Source organism: Trachypithecus francoisi, unplaced genomic scaffold (assembly GCF_009764315.1).
Source record: "Trachypithecus francoisi isolate TF-2019V2 unplaced genomic scaffold, Tfra_2.0 Lachesis_group1, whole genome shotgun sequence".
Classification (NCBI taxonomy): domain Eukaryota; kingdom Metazoa; phylum Chordata; class Mammalia; order Primates; family Cercopithecidae; genus Trachypithecus; species Trachypithecus francoisi.
The window spans coordinates 109,447,872-109,464,780 of record NW_022681454.1 but is presented as its reverse complement, the minus strand read 5'-3'; the positions used below and the strand labels follow the sequence as shown (position 1 = coordinate 109,464,780).

The 16,909-nt window shown below is 40.8% G+C and overlaps 1 protein-coding gene and 1 pseudogene across 20 annotated transcripts in view; both read right to left on the bottom strand.

Moving 5' to 3' along the window:
* ANK2 (ankyrin 2) overlaps nucleotides 1–16,909 on the bottom strand; it is a 715,648-nt gene that overhangs the window by 564,183 nt on the left and 134,556 nt on the right. For 19 of the 20 annotated variants that reach the window (XM_033215039.1, XM_033215046.1, XM_033215043.1 and 16 more), the window contains exon 1: nucleotides 15,738–16,005. The exons of the other annotated variant lie outside the window; for it this stretch is intronic. The gene's annotated coding sequence lies outside the window, so the exon portion shown is untranslated. Of the gene's footprint in view, nucleotides 1–15,737; nucleotides 16,006–16,909 lie in introns of those variants that run through there. 20 annotated transcript variants of the gene reach the window in all.
* LOC117086257 lies at nucleotides 5,870–15,877 on the bottom strand (annotated as a pseudogene).

The window sequence follows — 16,909 nt, the reverse complement described above, 5'->3', positions numbered from 1 at the left end:
AATCACTGCATGCCAAAAACATCAAGTGAAATGTTGATGGCAGATGAGGCTGACACCACCCGAATCCTCTCCTAAATCTTAGTATCACTCAAAGTGAAACATGAGACCAGTGGGCCTCCTGAGATGATACAGCAGAACAAGCACCCCCTATGAAGGAGTCTTGGCAATATACTGAAAGTGAATCTAATCAAGACTCAAATATAAGGGATAGAGGAACAAGTTGAACCACACGTGAAGGAAACAACCAGTCAAATCCAGAAGGTGGGCTGGGCGTGGTGGTGGCTCATGCCTGTAATCCCAGCACTTTGGGAGGCTGAGGCAGGTGGATCAGTCAAGAGATCAAGACCATCCTGGTCAACATGGTGAAACCCCGTCTCTACTAAAAAAAAATACAAAAATTAGCTGGGTGTGGTGGCGCGTGCCTGTAGTTCAGGAGGCTGAGGCAAGAGAATCACTTGAACCCAGGAGGCAGAGGTTGCACTGAGCAGAGATAACACCACTGCACTCTAGCCTGGTGACTGAGCAAGACTCCATCTCAAAAAAAAAAAAAAAAACAATCCGGAAGGTGGGGCCTTCTACAGAACAGATAAGCCAGTTTCTCAATGAAATAAGAGTCTGTTTTTTAAAGATCTGATTCTTTATAATGTCTGATTATTAAAGATCAAGAAAGACCTAAGACATGCCATATGTGAACCTAATTTGACTCTTAAATAATGCAACTGCAAAAAGACATTTTGGAGGAAATCAGAGCAATTGGAAAATTGACTGGATATTGGATTATACTAAGAATTACCATTAATTTTCTGAGATGTGATAATGGCTTTGTAGTGTTTTTTTAAGCCCTTATAATATTAGAAATACATACAGAAGTATTTATGGGTGAAATTACATAATATCTAGGATTCACTTTAAAATACTTCCAAAAAAGGGGAGAGCTATAGATGGAACCAGATTGGCAAATGTATTTCTTATTATAGAAAATTTCTAACATACACAATAGCAGAGAAAATGATATAATGAATCTGCATGCACTTAACTTCAACATTTTGCCAATCTTGGTTTAAGCTATTCCTTCCACACATACTTTTTTATTCTGGTGTATTTTAAAGTAAATCTCAAACGTCAGAGAACATATTTCAGTCATAAATATTTCCAGATGCTTCTCTAAGAACATTTTTTAAATATAACCACCAAGCCACTATCTCACCTAACAAAGTTAATAATTTTTAATATCATCTAATACATAGTAAGAACGTCAAAATATTGATATATGTGTTGAACTGGGTAATGGATACCTGGGGATCCATTATACATTCTAGTTTTGTGTATGTCTGAACTTTTTCATAATGAAACATTTCTTTAAAGCATAAGGCAACTTTGTATGTACTGACAGAGAATAATCTTGAAAACATGTTAAATGGAAAAAGGCACATTTTTCCATTTATGTTACAATTAGTGTTTTAAAAGTTATATCTATGTATATATATAGGTATACAATATACTCGGAAGACACACATGGAATTAAAAACAGCAGTAGTCTCTTAGGAGGAGAACTGGAGCACCAGGGATAAAGAAAGACTTATTTATCCTTTTGTACCTTTCGAATTTGGGACAGTCTATAAAGTATTTTAAAACACAAATCATTCATAAATTAAAGGAAAAAATATACAGCCACCTAGGTGCATCATATATCATCAAAACTAATCATTAAGTGTAAATGAGAGTAGTCAGTGCTTAAACTACTCTAATTTTGACCTATCAGATTTATCTTGCAAAAATTGCCCTGACAGGTCTAAAATCAGACATCTCCAGCCAGCTGTCTGTCCAATCCAATATTCTAGTGCTCTAGATTTTAGAGCTACTGTGGTCTAAAGATTGGCATTTCAGCGTATTATTTCCTCCCCTTACCCACTACCTCATGTTTGGCTTATTCTGTTTAAAACTTTTTATAATTCTGTATTCCAAGGCTTTCTTCAGTAGAACTTCTAAGGAATTTCCTTCACTATCAGAACAACCAAGCCTCTTTCTGTTTCTCTTCTGGTTCAAACTGAAAGTAAGACCACCTTTCAAACTGTCACATGTCCAAATGAAGCTAGTCTTCTCATCCAGCTGCTACAGATCACTTTCTGTCCTTCCAACCTATCCTAGCTCCATGTCCTAACATATAGTACACTACCTGCTATCTGTCTTTAGGTGGACTTGTCTCTTTCCAACTTAAATTCTAAATACTTTAAACAGATGAGTGGTTAAACACAAGTATACAGTTGTCTCTTTACAACAATTTAGATTTAACTGAAGCGGAATATTGGAGGTTATAAAGCAAGAATATATATCATTTTAAAATATTTTTCTAAATTTCTCCTTTTCAATCCCAAATGGAAAAATGAAGCAATAGCGCATAACAGTAGAAGACCATGGAATGTTATTCTCTGTGTGAAATTTTAGAGCAATAATTATTTTTAGTAACATCTGGGCCAAATGTTCTTACAGGACTTAGTTTATTCTGAAATTGAATATCATACAATATCAGGATGAGGTATTTAAAATTCTGCAGTACTACTCTACAAATAACTTTACAATTTGAATGACTCTGCTTTTATCCATATCAACAATGTTTTAGTAAGCACAGAGTATACAATATGAAGAAACAACAGTCTTTCCAGGGCAAAATAAAATAATTTTGTGACTGTAAAATGATGCAAAATCTATTTTTTTCTTCCAACTTTTATTTCAGTTTTAGGGGTACATGTGCAGGTTTGGTATGTAAGTAAATTGCATCTTATAGGCCAGGTGCTGTGGCTCATGCCTGTAATCACAGCATTTTGGGAGGCCGAGGCAGGAGGATCACTTAAGGCCAGGATTTAGAAACCAGCCTGGTCAACATGGTGAAACCCCGTCTCTACTAAAAATACAAAAATTAGCCAGGTGTTGGTGGCTCACGCCTGTAGTCCTAGCTACTCAAGAGGCTGAGACAGGAGAATTGCTTGAACACGGGAGGCAGAGGTTGCAGTGGTCTGAGATTGTGGCACTGCCCTCCAGCCTGGGTGACATAATGAGACTGTCTCAAAAAAAAAAAAAAAAAAAATTGCATGTTACAGGGGTTTGGTGTATAGATTATTTTGTTACCCAGGTAACCATAGTAACTGAAAAGTATCAATCTTCACTCTCCTCCCACACTCCACCTTTAAGTAGACCCCAGTGTCTACTGTTCCCTTCTTTGTGTTCATGTGTATTTGTACTCCACGTTTAGCTTCCACCTATAAATGAGAACATCTGGTATTTGGTTTCCTGTTACTGTGTTAATTTGCTTAGTATAATGGCCTCCAGCTCCATCTACATTGCTGCAAAGAACATGATCTCATTCGTTTTAATGACTGTGTAGTATTCCATGTTGTGTATGTACCACATTTTATTTACCCAGTCCACTGTTGATAGGTTTTTAGGTTGATTCCATGTCTTTGCTATTGTGAACGGTGCTGCAATGAACATATGTTTGCATATGACTTGATGGTAGAACAATTTATGTTTCTTTGGTTATATACTCAGTGATAAGATGCTATGTCAAAGGGTAGCTCTCTTTTAAGTTCTTTGAGAAATCTTCAAACTGCTTTCCATAGTGGCTGACCTAGTTTACATTCCCACCAGCAGTGTATAAGTGTTCACTTTTCTCCGCAACCTCACCAGCATCTGTTATTTTTTGCTTTTCTTTTTTTTTTTTGAGACGAAATCTCACTCTGTTGCCCAGGCTGGAGTGTGGTGGCATGATCTCTGCTCACTGCAAGCTCCACCTCCCAGGTTCACGCCATTCTCCCACCTCAGCCTCCCGAGTAGCTGGAACTAGAGGCGCCCACGACCACGCCCAGCTAATTTTGTTTCTGTATTTTTAGTAGAGATGGGGTTTCACCGTGTTAGCCAGGATGGTCTCAATCTCCTGACCTTGTGATCTATCTGCCTCGGCCTCCCAAAGTGCTGGGATTACAGATGTGAGCCACCACGCCCAGCCTCGACTTTTTCATAGTAGCCCTTCTAACTGGTGTGAGATGATATCTCATTGTGGTTTTGATTTACACATCTCTAATGATTAGTTTTGAGAATTTTTTTTCACATGCCTGTTGGCCGCCTGTGTGTCCTCTTTTGAGAAGTGTCTCTCCATGTCCTTTGCCCCTTCCTTTTTTTTTTTTTTTTTTTTTTTTTTTAGAGATGGGCTTATACTATGTTGCCCAGGCTAGTCTAACTCCTGGTCTCAAAGCAATCCTTCTACCTTGGCTTCCCAAAGTGCTGGTATTATAGGCATGAGCCACTGCACCAGGCCTGAGGATATAATAAATATAATTGTAAATGTATGTGTACCCAACACCGAAACACCCAGATATAAAGGGAGAAATAGACTCTACTACAATAATAGTTCAGGACTTAAACACTCTACTCTCAGCATTGGACAGATTATCTAGACATAAATCCAAGAAACAAACATTGGATTTAAACTGTACTTTATTTATATATGTATTTATGTATTTATTTATATTTTTGAGACAGAGTCCCGCTCTGTCACCCAGGCTGGAATGCGGTGGCATGATCTCAGCTCACTGAAACCTCTGCCTCCTGAGTTCAAGCCATTCTTGTGCCTTAGCCCCACAAACACCTGGGATTACAGGCAAGCACCACCACGCCCAGCTAATTTTTGTTTTGCTTTTAGTAGAAATGGGGTTTCACCATACTGGCCAGCCTGTTCTTGAACTCCTTGCCTGAAGTGATCCATCCGCCTCCACCTCCCAAAGAGCTGGAATTACAGGTGTGAACCACCACACCCAGCCTCCTTTGCCCATTTTTTGATAGGGTTGTTTGTTTTTTGCTTTAAGTGCCTTATAGATTCCAGGTATTAGACCTTTGCTGGATACATAGACCTTTGCTGGATACATAGTTTGCAAACCTCCATTATGGAGGTTGTCTGTTTACTCTGTTAATAGTTTCCTTTGCTGTGCAAATGTCATTTACTTTAATTAGGTCCCATTTGTCAATTTTTGGTTTTGTTGCAATTGTTTTTGGAATCTTTGTCATAACATCTTTGCCAGAGCCTGTGTCTAGAATTGTACTTTCTGTGTTCTGCTAGGGTTTTTATAGTTTCAGATTTTATATTTAAGTCCTTAATTCAGCCAGGCAAGGTGACTCACGCTTATCATCCCAGCACTTTGGGAGGCCAAGGCAGGTGGATCACGAGGTCAGGAGTTCAAGACCAGCCTGGCCAAGATGGTGAAATCCCCTCTCTACTAAAAATACAAAAATTAGCCAGGCGTGGTGGTGGGCGCTTGTAATCCCAGCTAGTCGGGAGGCTGAGGAAGAGAATTGCTAGAACCCGGGAGGCGGAGCTTGCAGTGAGCCAAGATTATGCCACTGCACTCCAGCCTGGGTGAGAGAGCAAGACTCTGTCTCAAAAAAAAAAAAAAAGAAGAAGAAGAAGAAGTCCTTAATCCATCTTGAGTTGATTTTTGTATATGGTGAAAGAAAGGGGTCGTGTTTCAGTCTTCTGCATATGGCTAGCCAGTTATCCCAGCAGCGTTTATTGAATAGGGAATCCTTTCCCCAATGCTTATTTTTGTAGGCTTTGTTGAAGATCAGATGGTTGTACGTTTGCGACTTTATTTCTGTGTTCTCTAACCTGTTCTATTAGTCTCTGTGACTGTCTTTGTACCAATACTATGCTGTTTTGGTTACTGTAGCCTGTGGTATAGTTTGAAGATGAGCAGGGTAATGCCCCCAGCTTTGTTCTTTTTGCTTAGGATTGCTTTGTTTATTCTGGCTCTTTTGTTATTCCATATAAATTTTAGAATAGCTTTTTCTAGTTCTGTAAAAAATAGTGTTGGCACTTAAAAAGGAATAGTGTTGAATCTGTAAATTGATTTGGGCAGTATGGCCATTTTAACAATATTGATTCTTCCTATCCATGAGCATGAAATGTTTTTCCCTTCGTTTGCTCTTTCGTATTGGTGATTATTTTCCAGAAACTGAAATTTGAGAACAGTGCAACAATGCTCTTTGTGTCTTCCTTGGCAGTAAATAGCAAGGATCTGGATGGAGAGTGGAGTGGTCACTTCAGAAGGGCCAGGTATAGAGCTCGAGAATACTTCATCTCCTGCTCCTGTTCCATACAAAATATCAAGTCCCTGAGGCAGATTCTTGGATGAAGCAACAGTTTGGTGACTGTCAGGCTGGATGTACCAGAAGTAAGAAGGTTGTCTTTTAAGCCCTCACTTTCAAGTCCTAGTGGTCTCTTCTGCCTTGGTCCAATAGCTGCAGGAGCTGTGAGATTAGCATCTCTATGCTGTATCTGTTCAAGTTCCAATTGCTGTAACTCATTGGCGTTCTGCTTTAATCTCAGCTGTTCTGGATCTTCTTTATTAGAATGACTCTTGGCTGCCTTAAGTAACATTTCTGTTTCTTCTAAATCCTTTCTCTGCTTCTCCAATTGATCCAGCTTTTCAAGAAATCTGAGGTGTGTGTGACCTCGTATCACTACACAGGATGTAATTTTCACTTGCCTTGTAAGTAGTCATTCGATGCTGAGCAATTGCAGTCAGTTTTTCTAGAAGGCCTCATAATTGTTCTGTGTTGCATGGGAGATCAAGTTCACAGCATCAGAGTTAAGTTCTGTAATGTCATGCTTTTTACCAATGTCTAAAATTATCTTTTGTAGAGCTCCAATAAAAAGAAATGGTTCATCTTTACATGACCGAATGAGTGTGCCAACCAATTCAGAGTTTGTTGCTAAGATACAGGCATTTTCTTCATTAAGTTTGGCCCCTGACATAGAAGTCACATCACTGATGTCATCTTCATCCCTGAAGTATGTTGTTCCATTCTCTTTTATTTTTTTGAGTAGGAGATGCTTGAAGCGACAGAATTTTATTTCCTGGCAGAGTAATTTGCTTTAGAATGGAAGCTGGAAGAAACTGACTGGTAGGTATTACAGTGTTCACTGGCATCATCTTCTACCCAGATTTCTGAATGGTCAATGCTGAGGAATGTGAAAGTGTGGTCACCTATTTTTCATTGCCTCCTGAAGGCTGCTGAACTACTAGTTGCTTGACTTTAACTGCCTGTGGAATCCCAGCTGGTTGTGAAAGGACAGGGCCCGGCTGGGCAAGTTTGATTTGAATTGGAGTGCCAATAACAGGCTTGTCAGATGTGGTCCCAGCAGAAGTAACAACAGGTTTCACAGATGGAAGACAAATAGCTGCACCTGAAGATTCTTTAGAAGTTAATGCTGGAAGGGACAGGGTTACTGCTGTTCCAGGGACAACTGGCTTTTCAGGTTGCAATGAGACCATTGTCACCGTGTTTGGTACAGATGTCACAAGTGGTTTTGAAGTCTGAAGCAAAACAGACTACACAACTCTATAGAAATTTATAGTCAAAACAGTAACAACAGGTTATGAGATAGGCCTTAGACTTAGAAAGTCTAGACAGACTGGATTCTTTTTTTTTTTTTTTTTTGAGACGGAGTCTCACTCTGTCACCCAGGCTGGAGTGCAGTGGCCGGATCTCAGCTCACTGCAAGCTCCGCCTCCCGGGTTTACGCCATTCTCCTGCCTCAGCCTCCCGAGTAGCTGGGACTACAGGCGCCCGCCACTTCGCCCGGCTAGTTTTTTGTATTTTTTAGTAGAGACGGGGTTTCACCATGTTAGCCAGGATGGTCTCGATCTCCTGACCTCGTGATCCGCCCGTCTCGGCCTCCCTAAGTGCTGGGATTACAGGCTTGAGCCACCGCGCCCGGCCAGACTGGATTCTTAAATGACAAATCACACATTTGGGGCAAGTTCATCTTGCCATCTATGAAACGTCCATAAATAAGTGAAGTATTAGTGCAGGGTCTTGCGTATGAAAAGTGCTCAGCACTTAGCAGTGATGGGGTTCAGGACGTGCTACCCCAAAATACGGCACTTTGGCATTTGAGGAAGCAGTAGAAGCAGAAAAGTTACTCGCTGACTTTCTCTTGCCTTTCTCCTCTGAAGTAAGCCAAAAAATAATTCTTTGACCTTCCTGTGAAATAAGTCATTAAGGCTCTCATGGAGAGGTGCCCACCCTGTATCTGGAGGAAGGGAATGTTCTTATCTCCAAAGGCACAGGGACACAGAGACAAATCTAAACACACAGGTCTAGCTAAATCCCCCAGTTTATTACCATTAGATCACACCTCCTTTTTCCAATCATACTTTTCCACAACTGTCTACTCTTCATCAACCCTAAGCACAAAAATGTACAAATTTACCTGTTCCTTTGGGTATTCATTTCTGAAGGCTCTTATGTCATGTAAACATATTAATTAAATGAATTTGGTTTATGATTTTCTCTGGTTAATCTGTCTTTTGTTATTGGTGCCTCAGCCATGAACTTAGCAATGGATGAGGAAAAGAAATCTTTCCTTCCCTACAACAGATGCTGTTGTAGTATTGGTAGTATTATTGACAGTATTATCATTACTTGTGATACTTCCTCAAAAAACAGTTTAATTGGATGAAAAGGACATAAACCAAATCGGAGAAGGTTAAGGGATAAGGGATCTAACTATGTCAACAAAATCTGATAATACTGGGTCTTGAATGATGAAATTTTCTTTCCAACTGAGGACAGTGGATAGTCTTTTTCTTTTTTCTTTTTTTTAATTTACTATTTGTTATTTTTTTAATTATACTTTAAGTTCTAGGGTACATGTGCACAACGTGCAGGTTTGTTACATACGTATACATGTGCCATGTTGGTGTGCTGCACCCATTAACTTGTTACTTACATTAGGTATATCTCCTAATGCTCTCCCTCCTCCCTCTCCTGACCCCATGACAGGTCCAGTGTGTGATGTTCCCCACCCTGTGTCCAAGTGTTCTCATTGTTCAATTCCCACCTATGAGTGAGAACATGCAGTGTTTGGTTTTCTGTCCTCGCAACAGTTTGCTCAGAATGATGGTTTCCATCTTCATCCATGTCCCTACAAAGGACATGAACTCATCCTTTTTTATGGCTGCATAGTATTCCATGGGGTATATGTGCCACATTTTCTTAAGATAGTGGATAGTCTTTTTCTCAATCAATATATACAGAACTGGTTTTTTACCAAATCATCTTAAAATCTGCATTATAATTACATTTTCTAGTGTGGTTGCTGTGCAATAGAATTCCATGGCTTCTTTTCCATCCTCAAAACAAACAATGAAAATACGCTAAAGGCAGGGTACAGTGGCTCACAACTGTAATCTCAGCACTTTGAGAGGCCAAGGTGGCTGGATCACCTTGCCAGGAATTTGAGACCAGCCTGGCCAGCATGGCGAAACCCATCTCTACTAAAAATACTGGGTGTGGTGGCTCATGCCTGTAGTCCCAGCTACCTGGGAGGCTGAGGCAGGAGAATGGCTTGAACCAGGGAGGCGGAGGTTGCAGTGAGCCGAGATCGCGCCATAGTACTCCAGCCTGGACTCCATCTCAAAAGAAAAAAAAAAATGCTACAGGCGGGGTGCAATGGCTCACACCTGTAATCCCAGCACTTTGGGAAGCTAAGGCAGGAGGATTGCTTGAAGCCAGGAGTTCAAGACCAGCATGGACAACAGAACAACACCCTGTCTCCACAAAAATAAAACTTAAAAAATTAACTTGTCATGGTTGTAGTCCTGTCACTCTCCTGTCGTCTTGTAATCTTAGTTACCCAGGAGGCTGAGGCAGGAAGATCGCTTGAGGCCAAGAGCGAGAGTGCAGTAAGCTATGATCACACCACTGCCCACCAGCCTGGGTGACAGAACAAGACCCTGTCTCCCTCTCTCGATAGATAGATAGATAGATAGATAGATAGATAGATAGATAGATAGATAGATAGACAGACAGACAGATAGATAGATGCTGAAGACCTACAACACATCCAAGGTCCAAAGACAATAAATGAACACAATTTTTATAAAGAAACTCTCCATCTAAAGTTTAGGGTATAAATTAGGTTTAAAAGATTGTCCTTAAAAAAAATCAGCATTAGTCAAAACAGATTGAAGTATAAAGCCTAAATCCATGATCAGAAAAATCCATCTATAACTTCCAGGGACCCCAAACAGTAATCTCAGATTTCACATTGAATCTGGCTAAGTCACTAGCACAGTAAACAGTAGCATCTGGCTCTCATGTGGGATGGTATATACAACGGGCTGATCCATAACTTTAGTCTACTTTGGACATTTAGATGGATGGGCTGAGAGCCCAGTGTGTTATAATAACCCTGAAAAACTTTTGGCTCTGGCTGTGAACACATTAGCATTAACTTAAATTTGTTGTTTTGTTTACAAGAGATATTTGCTTGTGCTTTCTGCCTAAATGGAATCAGTTAAAGGCACCCAAGACCTCAAAGAGTGAAATTTACAATTAGTACAGCAGCTATTTACTTTGCTGAACTTTGCAGTTTTTTTTTTTTTTTTTTTTTTTTTGCATTTCCTCTTAGTTACATCTTTTTGAAATAAATGATATCTTTATCTGAAGTTTCTGTCTGTTCATATTAGGAGCATTAACAACTAATATCCCCTGCCTAATTTTTTCTTTCCTCCATAACCTGAAGCTTAAAATAAGTAACTATTTAGAGGGTTCCTTGAAGATGTCACCATTTAGAAATGTCACACATGCAGCCATTTGTTTCTGAGCTAGAGAGTGCTGGCTGTTTAGAACAGTGTCCCAATTATTCTTTTTGAAACCACTCAAAGCCACCAGAACTAATTTCTCCCAATATATCACTATAGTTTAATGTCTACAATGAAGAGATACTCAACCAGTAGAAACTGACTATTGCATATCCAGGATATAATCAGAGGGCCCCTGTATTGAATTTGAGATTTCCAAAAATTGTAATTAAACAACACCCAATCTAATTTTGTGTTTATTGCTTTTACAAATAGCATCAACACAGGTGAATTATCTATGACATATATTCATATCTGCATCATTTTAAGCAAATACGTAGGAGTCTTACCCTTACCAAAATAAGATTGAATAATTAACAGATGGGCATTCTAATAACATTATGGAACAGCGTAACGTTGGATTACCTTTTAAATCTCATTATACTCATAAGCAAGAACTGTAATGTTCTATATATTTGTTCTATCATTCAATGAACAAGTATTTTTTAAAAATCTCTTGCGGGCCTAGCATTGATCTCAACAGGGAAAAAATTAATCTGAAATTTTATTTTGAATTAAACATCTTTTAAATGTTTTCTATTTTGTGTTTATTTTTTCGGGTTTTTTTTTTTTTTTTTTGAGACAGGGTGACACTCTGTCACCCAGACTGGAGTGCAGGTTGCGATCTTGGCTCACTGCAACCTCCGCCTCCCGGTTTGAAGCCATCCTCCTACCTCACCCCTCCAAGTAGCTGGGGCCACAGGCACATGCCACCACCCCCAGCTAATTTTTGTAGTTTTAGTAGAGACAAGGTTTTGTCATATTGGCCAAGCTGGTCTCGAACTCCTGACCTCAAGCAATCTGCCCGCCTCAGCCTCCCAAAGAGCTGGAATTTACAGGCATGAGCTACTATGCCTGGCCTTAAATGGTTTTTTTGTTGTTGCTTTTCTTTTTCTTCTTTTCTTTTTTTTTTTTTTTTTTTTTAAGACGGCCTGTCACCCAGGCTGGAGTGCAGTGGCGCAATCTTGGCTCCCGGGTTCAAGAGATTCTCCTGCCTCAGCCTCTTGAGTAGCTGGGACTATAGGCACGTGCCACCAAGCCCGGCTAATTTTTTTTTTTTTTTTTAAGTAGAGACAGGGTTTCACGGTGTTAGCCAGGATAGTCTCAATCTCCTGACCTCGTGATCCTTCCGCCTCGGCTTCCCAAAGTGCTAGGATTATAGGCATGAGACACCACGCCCGGCCCCTTAAATGGTTTTTAAATATGTCACCATAAATAGGTTTGTATAAAGAAAGAACATTAGGCGCAGTGGCTCATGCCTGTAATCCCAGCACTTTGGGAGGCTGAGGCAGGTGGATCACTTGAGCCCAGGAGTTCAAGACCAGCCTGGGCAACAAGGTGAAACCCTGTGTCTACAAAAAATACAAAAGTTAGCTGGGTGTGGTGGTGTGCACCTGTGATCCCAGCTACTTGGTGGGGCTGAGATAGGAGGATGACTTGACCCCAGGAGGTGGAGGTGGCATTAAGTCAAGATTAAACCAATGTACTCCAGCCTGGGTGACAGACAGACCTTGTCTCAAAAAAAAAAAAAAAAAATTATATGACTCAGAAAACCACCCAAATAGAATGAAGCTTCTAAATGTTCTCGTGATATGTGGTTTGCCATAATTGAACAATAATCCCCTTATTAAGTAGGGTAGAAGACAGCATAGTGGTGCTTGCCTATAATCCGTTACTTAAAAGGCTGAGGTGAGAGGATCACTTGAGCCCAAGAGTTCAAGGTTACATGAGCTGTGATCACACCACTGCACTCCAGCCTGGGTGACAGACTGAGTCCCAGTCTCAAAAAAAAAAAGGGTGGTCTACATTCTCAGAAAGCCAAGATTAGAAAACTGTAGGCCGGGCGCGGTGGCTCACGCCTGTAATCCCAGCACTTTGGGAGGCTGAGGCGGGCGGATCACAAGGTCAGGAGATCGAGACCACGGTGAAACCCCGTCTCTACTAAAAATACAAAAAATTAGCCAGGCGCGGTGGCGGGCGCCTGTAGTCCCAGCTACTCAGGAGGCTGAGGCAGGAGAATGGCGTGAACCTGGGAGGCGGAGCTTGCAGTGAGCCGAGATCGCGCCACTGCCCTCCAGCCAGGGGGACAGAGGGAGACTCCGTCTCAAAAAAAAAAAAAAAAAAGAAAAGAAAACTGTAACAATCAGGTATTTGAGATTTCATCAGATGACCCACAAAGAATATAAACATGCTACTTTCCTAAGAAAACAGAACTTAATTTTCTCTGTAAAGATTTTCCAATCTGAACTAGGTGTGATGGTGCATGCCTGTAATCCCAGCTACTAGGGAAGCTAACACAGTAGGACCACTTGAGCCCAGGAGTTCCAGACCAGCCCTGACAACATAGCAAGACTCCATCTCTACAAAAAAATTTTAAAATTATCCTGGTATAGCAGCATGCGCCTGTAGTCCCAGCCACTTAGGAGTCTAAGGCTGAAGGATTGTTTGAGCCCAAGTTTAAGGTTACATGGGCTATGGTCATGCCCCTGCACTCCAGCCTGGGCAACAAAGAGAAACCCTATCTCCAAAAACAAACAGAAAAACAAAGGCAAAGCTAGGCACAGTGGCTCATGCCTGTAATCCCAGCTACTTGGGAGGCTAAGGCAGGAGGATTACTTGAGCCCAGGAATTGAGTCCAGCTTGGACAACACAGCAAGAACCTGTCTCTAATTAAAAAAAACAAAATTGACTTTCCAATCTATTGCAAGACATTCTTCAGGAAAGACAGTGAAATTACAGTCATTTTACTATGCTAATAATTACACAGCATTTTAAATAAAAAAGAACCAGAAATGGAAAAAAATACCTAATTTTTAAAGAAAATGTTCTCTCCTTAGGTTGCATGATTGCAGAAGGAGCACTGGACAGTCAGGCAATCTGAGTTCTGGTCCCAACTCTCACTCATCAGATGTGTAACTCTGGCCAGCTTTACCCTTGTGAAATACGGCTGAACTATCAGTCCTAATAGGGTATGGTCCAGCTCTAAGTATGTAACTACAGGTGCCTTCCCTGAAAAGTAGAAATCTGGAGGAGTGTGGATAGCCCCCCTGCATTAAACATAGCTAGCCTAATGTGATGATAAAGACAGGAAGAGAATACAGGACATTAAACAGAGTTGTGTGAGTGAGATGGAAAAATGGATAATTTTCTTCCATTTCTTTTCACATTACTGTGTTAATCTTTAAACAAAAGGAATTCTAAAACCCCCATAACTGGGTATCTTCACCCTGAGAAGCAGGAAATGTATGTCTGCAGAGAAATCAGGGCTCTTCGGTTTATGTGACGGAGGAATCCATGTGCCCAAGGATGGGCATCGTTTTATCACACTCCCCTTCAGAAAGAGTTTTAGGCATGTGGCCAAAAAAGGGGGTGTGGTCTAGGCAGGGACGGAGGGCCAGATCAGGAAGACTACCTCTGAAATCCTCACACCGTGCTCGCCTACACGAAATGGCTAACAAAATTACAAGCAGTGATGGAGACCCTTCCCAGGATAAATCTAGCTGTACTCAACAATATGGAAGGAGGAGAAAGTAGGGTGGGGTGGGAGGATCTTCCATTTTTCTATGTCTTCATTTTATATGGCTTGTACCTGTAACATACAGGGTTCAAATGATGAATTAGAACTGTCTCTGTGCTAGTGTTTATGCAGTTCAATGGAATAGAATGGGAGGGGAATCATCCATGTTCACAACACTATGGGTGGGGCACGCTCTCTTCTGTTGTTTGTTGTTCTGTAACTTAAATCATATACTGCAAAAGGCTAAAAAAAAAAAAAAAGAGGACAAAACTCATCTAAGCATATTTTCTTTGCATTCATACCATCATCTTTCTCACCCAAAAGTTTCTTCAATGCCTAAGTGTCTCTGGAATCAGTGTTTGGCCCCAAAGCCTATGGTTTGTGCAGAGATTCACAGAAAAGACCAGGTTCTGTTCCTTAAAAAAATAAAGATTTTCCAATCCTTAAAGACATAGCCTAATTATTTGCCTATTATCCCTCAAGGGGACACCATACACCTTGACCTAGAACTCTATCAAGTGTTCACAGAAAAGTGCCAGGGCAAATAAACAATCTGTTCTTCTAAATTCCCCTTTATATCTCCTTCCAACCACACATATTTATTTTCAGTCTCTAAAACAATCTTAATGTTATATGCTCAGAAGGAAGAGAAGGATGTTATCGAATTTATTCCTTTGCTCTCCAAAAAGGCCACACCTAAGACATCGTCAAGGTGAGAATCATTCCTGATGCATGCGGGTGGAAATATGGTGCTTGTTAAGAACAAAAAATAAAAACCAAACAAAAGAACAAACAAACCAACAAACAAAAAAACAGTGCTCAGAAATCTGTATCTGTCACATTTCTCTCTACTCCTTAATTGGGCTTTCAATGCAGGAAAGACAATTCACTAGCTGGGAAAGGGAGAAAGAACTCCATCATTCTTCCACTGCCAACACCTGTTCTGCCAGCTGACACTATTTAATATAAATTTTGACCGTAAGAAAAAGGCAATATACTAATAGCACTGCTGTTTACCAAAAACTAATCAAATCTCTTCACTGCTGGTTCACCCCCGCTTTCTCTCACACCACCTACTCACCCAGTGCAGAGAAGGGGTGGTAACCACTTTCTCCGGCACAGACACAGTGTCTTAACACAAGCAGTGATTCTGACCAAAAGAACCACCACCCTCTTGCCCCTCTCCCTGCTTATCATACAGGGAACACCAAGTCCACTCCGGGGCTGGGAATCTGAAATCAATTCACTTTAACCAGATCTTTAAAATCTGCCCTACGGTTAAAGAAAGAGAAAATGCAAATCAGAAAAACACATCACATGGAGAACAAACCAAAATCAGGGCTGGGGAACATTTGCACATCAGCGCTGCCTTTGAACTCCAGAATGGCATGGAAAGCGCCGCTGCCCAGCCCAGATCCAAGGAGGGGGTTTTACAAAGGCTTCCAGCACCCCCTATCAACACAAACACTTCCTCCCCGCTTCCAAAATGCTCTGAATAAAGACCTTCTTTAAGCACTTACTGGGAGCGGCAGCTTCTCTCTGCAATGTGCCTGTGAGTCACGCAGCAGGAGGGGCCCCAGAGCAGGGCAAGTCGGAGAGCCCCCAGCTTCCCTGCAAGCTGATGTCTATGAGACAGCAGCCCAGGAACCGACTTTCCCATTACAGCCTCAGACTGTAATCCATGTGCTTTCGGCGGGCCAGTCCCAGCTGCCCACAGAGCACCACATGATCTGCTCTGACATCAGATCAGCCAGACGTGACAGCCCATCCGCCAGCCTCTTCCACACTCATAGGTTGCATCATTTGGGTGCCTTTGGTTTGCATTTAAGCAGGTGGTACAGAGTAAGGAACTGTTGTTTTCTCATAAATTTTTTTTTTCCTGGTGTCTTCTGTTCTCAAAGAAGGGAAAAAATAAGCAAGAAAACACTTGACTTTGTTGCAGCCTAAATGTATCAGATGTATGGGAAGTAACTGGAGTTCCACGCCTAGTTCAGGGAAGCTAAGGAATGAGCTACTGCCAAGATGCCAATGCCGTGGGAGTGATTTCATCTATAAATCACTACCACCACCATATCCTACCGCCTTTCAGTAGATCATCTTTTATATAAGAGTTTATATATATATCTATATACACATATATATGCTATATATATGTTTAAGTCATAAAATATTGGTAGGTGGTGTGTGTGTGTGTGTGTGTGTGTGTGTGTGTGTGTGTGTGTTTTAAGCTAGTCATGGACGATCTCAGGGAGGTAACCATTAGACTCAGTGCAATATACAATAATTATATTTTGAGAGGATTCACATAAAGTCCAACAGAAATAGACGTACAGACCTAGACAGGCAGATAAGCAGGCAGGAAGTCAGAACCATCCATTCAGGCTTACATTCATTCATTCAGTAATCATTTATTGATCACCTACTACATACCTAGTCCAAAAACAGATTATCAAAATGGTGGAGGGGTTGGATATTTGTCACAGAGTTTCTAATTCTACTTCTGTGATAAGACAAGGAAGTAAGAGCCTTATCAAGGATCCTTATAAAATGTTCTGTGTCTAATACTGAATCTAAAGGCTGGTAACAAAATCACATTTTATCTTAATTTCATTAGGATAAATGGTAATCTTTAAGGTAAAAATAATCAACATCATTAAGACTTTATGAAGCAAAATCATAGCCCGCTTAGATA